This window comes from Ovis canadensis, chromosome 2, assembly GCF_042477335.2.
Source record: "Ovis canadensis isolate MfBH-ARS-UI-01 breed Bighorn chromosome 2, ARS-UI_OviCan_v2, whole genome shotgun sequence".
Lineage (NCBI taxonomy): Eukaryota > Metazoa > Chordata > Mammalia > Artiodactyla > Bovidae > Ovis > Ovis canadensis.
The window spans coordinates 187,504,023-187,510,718 of record NC_091246.1 but is presented as its reverse complement, the minus strand read 5'-3'; the positions used below and the strand labels follow the sequence as shown (position 1 = coordinate 187,510,718).

General features: G+C 35.5%; 1 pseudogene; it reads left to right on the top strand.

Moving 5' to 3' along the window:
- The first annotated feature begins 4,609 nt into the window (after positions 1–4,609).
- LOC138432434 (NADH dehydrogenase [ubiquinone] flavoprotein 2, mitochondrial-like) lies at positions 4,610–5,344 on the top strand (annotated as a pseudogene).
- The last annotated feature ends 1,352 nt before the right edge of the window (positions 5,345–6,696 follow it).

Sequence of the window (6,696 nt, the reverse complement as noted above, 5' to 3'; positions counted from 1 at the left end):
AATGAGATCAAATCAGTCAATTCTAAAAGTCTACAAGCAATAAATGCTGGAGAGGGTGTGGAGAAAAGGGAGCCCTCTTACACTGTTGGTGGGAATGCAAACTAGTACAGCCACTATGGAAAACAGTGTGGAGATTCCTTAAAAAACTGGAAATAGAACTGCCTTATGACCCAGCAATCCCACTGCTGAGCATACACACTGAGGAAACCAGAATTGAAAGAGACACATGTACCCCAATATTCATTGCAGCACTGTTTATAATAGTCAGGACATGGAAACAACCTAGATGTCCATCAGCAGATGAATGGATAAGAAAGCTGTGGTACATATACACAATGGAGTATTACTCAGCCGTTAAAAAGAATACATTTGAGTCAGTTCTGATGAGATGGATGAAACTGGAGCCGATTATACAGAGTGAAGTAAGCCAGAAAGAAAAACACCAATACAGTATACTGACACACATATACGGAATTTAGAAAGATGGTAATGATGACCCTGTATGCGAGACAGCAAAAGAGACACAGATGTATAGAATGGGAGGGAGAGGGAGAGGGTGGGATGATTTGGGAGAATGGCATTGAAACATGTATACTATCATGTAAGAATCGAATCGCCAGTCTATGTCCGATGCAGGATACAGCATGCTTGGGGCTGGTGCATGGGGATGACCCAGAAAGATGTTATGGGGAGGGAGGTGGGAGGGGGATTCAGGATTGGGAGCTTGTATACACCCGTGGTGGATTCATGTCAATGTATGGCAAAACCAATACAGTATTGTAAAGTAAAATACAGTAAAAATAAAATAAAATAAAATAAATCAACCCTGAATATTCATTGGAAGTACTGATGATGAAGCTCCAATACTTTGGTAACCTGATGTGAAGAGCCAACTCTTTGGAAATGACCCCAGTGCTCTGAAAGATTGAAGGCAGGAAGAGAAGTGGATGATAAGAGTTGAGATAGTTGGATGGCATCAGTGACTCAATGGAAATGAATTTGAGCAAAATCTGGGATTTGGTGATGGACAGGTAAGCCTGGCATGCTGCAGTCCATGGGGTAGGACAGGACTGAGAGACTGAACAGCAACAACATCTTATAAATACCCAAATAAAAAGCATGAGCAATATTACTTTTTCAAATATCCAAATAAAGCAAAGACATAAGTAAAGTTAAACAGGGTTTGGTTTTATGGTGAAATATTCAATATGATTTCTAGAATTGTATTATGTCACCATTCATGATCCATCTATATACTGTTCATTCCCTTTCTATCAGGAAATTAAAACTGTATTTGTTTTTCTTTGTCAAAATTAAAAATAGTCAGCTATTCCTTGGGGATTATGCAAGGAAAATCTATTTAAGAAAAAATAGAAAACTCAAGCTAATCTGTAGTGGTGAAAAGTGGAGGATGATCAAAGAGATATGAAAGTGATGGAAATATTACATACTGATTGTGGTGTGAATATATAGAGTATATATGTGTCAAACTGTTACTGAACTTCAGCCCCTGGTCACTGGTTCTGAATAGAAATGCAGAGACAGAGCTCTGGGTGAAGTTGAAAAGAGTAGCTTTTATTGCTTTGCCAGGCAAAAAGGACCACAGTGGGCTGATGCCCTCAAAACTGCGTGGTCCACTCTGGAGGGGGTTATGAAGAGTCTTATAATGTGCAAGAAGCATGGCGTGATCTGCTCATGAACATTCTTCTGATTGGTTGGTGATGAGTCAGCATCATCAACCTTCTGGTTCCAACAAATCTGAGTTCTATGTGCTTGTAGGCAGCATATAGTTAATATTTTCCATATGATGGGAGTTTCAATATTTGTACAACAGCTCAAAAAATATGACTCAGTTTTATCTATAGCCCTCTAGGAAGAACTAAAAAGTTCTTGATTTTGTTTAATGGCTAAAGTATTATTATTTTGTCTTGTTTGACTGTTTCCCTCTGCATTTTCTCACTGTTATGATTAGATTTTTGACTAAAATTTTAATACAGACAAAAGATAAGTGGAGGACATGGGTGGGGGTCTGTTCTGGGAAGATCTCATAGGGTCCTGCTTGGTTAAAAAACTCTATATATGTATAAGATAGGTGAGTAAATTTTATGTATTAAAATATTAAATATTAAAATATATACTGATAATGTTAGGAGGAGACTTTAGAAAAATTAGTGAGGTTAGGAAAGAACTATAATTTATTTCAAATATCCTTGTCCTTAACTCCATTCCTATTTAAAAGCCATCAGTGTTTCCAAACTCACAATATTCTCTAGCTGGCCTCATGCCAGAGTAATACAGTCTATCTTTTATTATGCACCTACACAAATCCTCTGTTTTAGAGGGCCAACTCTTTTACTCTCCCCCATACACCTTTCTCATTATGAACTTCCCTCTTCTTCATGACTTTTCTTAACCTCAGCCTATTATGCTCTACTCTTAGCTGAGAAGTTCCCATATCTAAATTCCTCTTTTATTCAACAAAATTCCCTGGGACCATCAAAGAGGGGTTTTTCTTATAATTTTAACTGTTAGATTTTGTCTCCTCTGTACTTATACCTATACAGAGTGACTTTTCATGTATACCTCATTACCCCAACTGGACTTTAACCTTCTTTATCTCAGGTATCCGATTTTACAGCTATCCAATTCTCTACTCTGTTTTACATTTGGTAGGCGTTCACTCATTATCTGTTGATTGATAGCCTATATGGTATAAACAGCTTTATAGTGCATGGAAATAAAATATGTCAAAGAGCCAAAGACGTATTGTTCATAGTTTTGCAGATGGGCAAGTTGGATAACTATAATTAGGAACAAAAGAGAAACATAATGAATCAATTTGATAGCAAATAATAGCACAAGAAGATTAGTAGGCTTTCCTTTTCTCGTATAGTCCAATGAAATAATATGGATGAAGAACGATGGAGAAAGAGATAAAAATATTGTACTTACAGTTGCCTTCAATTTCATCATATTAATTTAGAAACCTTGGCAACTACGCTCCACAGGAGACAGAAAATGATGGATGTGGCAAATTACTGCTTCCTCTAGCAATGTGGGGGTATTTCTTGAACTAATTCTTATCAATGGACAAAGGGGGATCAGCAAATCAATGTTACTGAAGTGAAACATTTCCAATTTAATCATATCAGGTAAAATCACAAAATTGAAGCCAATTATTTACAAAATTTGCTTTATAACCTACAAGAATTTGACTGAAAAAAATAGTTTCAACAAACTAGTAAGGTATATACATTACTGGATATAAGCCATGAAAAATAATATATGCAGAAACTGTACATTATTTGGAGTGGTCTTTATTCTCCATATATATACACACATATATATGTATGTATGTGGAAATTTTGCACTGTATAATTTTCAGTGGGTATGTTTTGAATACCTAGTGTTTGTCAGATACTGTGTGAGGTCCCGTGGTAGAGTTTTGAATAAGAAACACCTCCATCCCTCAGATAAATTTAGTTGGTAATTGAAATGAATAAATGAGAAATTTTAATAGAGGCAAGTGGGTCCAAAGTTGCAAGGAAGCAGACAGAAGAAGCTGGAGTATTAAGTAGAGTGCTTTGGAAGTGACCCCAAGGTAGATGATATATGAATGGTGTCCCTAATAGAAAGTAGGACAAAAGATAACAGGATGAGCTTGAAAGAGGGAACAGAATAAGGTCATAAGATATATTTTCTTAAGATATATTTGTAAGTCTTTATGATTCCCACTGCAAACTGAGCTAAGCTAGTCTTGGTCACTCAAAGTCATTAGTCTTCTGATGCAATTATTGGTAGTCTTTGATTCAAAGAGTAAGGTGAAGGCTATTTCTCTTATCATTCAACCTTATTTTCAGGTAAGTATACCTCTTGGTCCACATTTTGGTACATATAAAGTCATTTATTATTATCATGCACAATACTGGCTATTTTTGGAAGCTCAGCTTGGTGCAGTTCAACTCATTTTCTCTTTCATTCAGTGACAAGTGCTAGCATGAAACATTTACTCCAACTCAGATTCATCAGAATTCTAATGGCAGAATCAGTCAATTTTCTAAATGAATCAGGTTCAGAATTTTATACTAAATGAATTTTATACATGATGAAATGGAATTTTATTCTAAGGTGTTGATCCTTAGTTAGTAAAATTTACACAGAAAAATTTATCCAAATTTTCAGCCAATTTTGTCTCTTAAACACATCATTTCACCAAAGAAAATTTAATTTAACTAGATTATGTAAATTTTGTATCTTCTTGTGCAAATTTAATGATCTATGAAGCATTTTCCATTGATGTCTCAAGAAGGAAGATTGTTGAATAGGATACTTCATATTTTAATTAACTGCCCTTGGATTTAAAATTATCTCACACACATATATATTCTAGTGTCTACACAAAAGTACATTACAGGAGCTCATAGATGACAATTTCTTAATAACAAAAAGTTTCTTGCCCTCAAGATGGATCACAGGTCAAATAGATATGCGCATCATGACACAACTGCTGATTTGACTACAGTTCAACCATAACACTGAGAAATAAAATATTAAAATCTGATGGAAGAAACTGTAATTAGAAAAAGATTTCCTGGCAGTTTGGCCTACCATGTTCTTCTCACCAGTGCTCCATGGCTGCCTCACTGCTGACTGGGGAAGACATATAAGGAATCTGCCTAAGACAGCTGTGCAGAATGGAGCTGGAGGAGCCTTACTTGTGAACAGAGATACTCCTGAGAATAACCCAGATGCTCCATTTGATTTCATACCAGAAAACTGTAAGAAGATGCCACTGCAAAAAAATACCCAAAAGGGCATAAAGCAGCTGCTCTGCTTCCAGACCTGGATTTTGCCCAAAAACAGAATGGATGTCTGCCCCTCACTATGAACAAGGTTGCAGAGATTTTACAGGTACCTCCAATGAGAATATATGAAGTAGCAACTTTTTATATAATGTATAATCAAAAGTCAGTTGGAAAATGTCACATTCATTCAAGTGTATACTACTACAACTTGCATGCTTCAAAACTCTGACTGCATACTGGAAACCATAGAAAAAACTTGGAATAATGTTGGAGAGAATACACTTGAGAAACTTTTCACTCTTATAGAAGTGGAATGTTTAGGGGCCTGTGTAAGCACACCAATGGTTCAAATAAATGACAACTACTATGAGGATCTGACGCCTAAGTATACTGCAGAAATTATTGATTAACTCAAGTCTGGTAAACTCCCCAGAACTGGGCCAAGGAGTGGAGTTTCTCATGTGAGCCAGTTGGAGGTCTTACCTCTTTGACTGAACCAGCTAAAACGACCTGGATTTGGTGTACAAGTAGGACTTTAATTTAATTCAATCATAAATATGCCACTGGAGAAATAAAATATGACTCTCCTATCTACCTAAATTTTTTATATTATTTGTTCATTTCTATCTGTTTATACCTTGCTTGTAACTTGGAAACTTACAGCTGTAAGTACCATGTAAGAACTTCAGAGCATCATTTTAAAGTCTTCTGCTATCTTGGTTAACTACGAACACATTATTTCATAATCTAGTTAACAGTTATTTTAACATTATCCATTTTCAACTGTGCCTTCACTTTTATCAATAATATTAAGGTACTGTGAAATAAAAACTTTGTCAAATTTTAAGCAAAAATGGAAAGATTTCATAAAAGGAAGTGGAAGTGAAAGTGAAAGTCGCTCAGTCATGTCTGACTCTTTGCCACCCTATGGACTATACAGTCCATGGAATTCTCCAGGCCAGAATACTGGAGTGGGTAGCCTTTTCCTTCTCCAGGGGATCTTTCCAACCCAGGGATCGAACCCAGGTCTCCCGCATTGCAGGCAGATATTTTTTACCAGCGGAGCCACAAGGGAAGCCCAAAAGTGACACTGAATTGATCATTGATTGAAAGTAGTATTTCAACAAAGAGAAAAAGAACATTTCTTTTGAATAAAGCAAAAACTGCTAGGGTCTTAAATTACAACAATGGTAGCAGGAGTTAAGAATTGTTCGTAACATTTTCTTTATCCCTTCAGCTAACTGAGGTATAATTGACAGATAAAGTATACATTTAAGGTATACTACATTCTGATTTGATATAAATATGCATTGTGAAATATTTACCACAATTAAGATAATTAGCACATTTGTTATTACCTTCCTGTGTGTGTGAGAACCTGTGTGTGTGAGAACTTGCCTAGCAAATTTCAAGTATACAATACAATGTAATTAATTATAGTCACTATGTACATTTGATCCTCACATCTTACTCATTATGCATGAAAATTTGTATGTTTTAACCAATATCTCCCCATTTTTTCTACCTCCTGTCTCTGGCAACCACATTCCACTCTCTGGTTCTATGAATTTTCTTTAGAGTCCACATGTAAATGAATATATTTTTGGTATTTGTTTGAGTCTCTATGTCTAGTTTATTTCATTTAGCATAATGCCCTCCATTTTTATCCATGCTATCACAAATAGCAGAATTTCCTGCTTTTTTATAGCTAAATAAAATTCTACTGTTAGAATATTCTGAATAATATTCTCTTCTATATACCATATTTTATTTACTACTTTGAGTGTCATGAATGATGCTGTGATGAAAAATGAAAAAAGATATCTCCTTGAAATGCTGATTGTGATTTTTTTTCCTTTGAATATATATTCAGCAATGCATTGCTGGATCA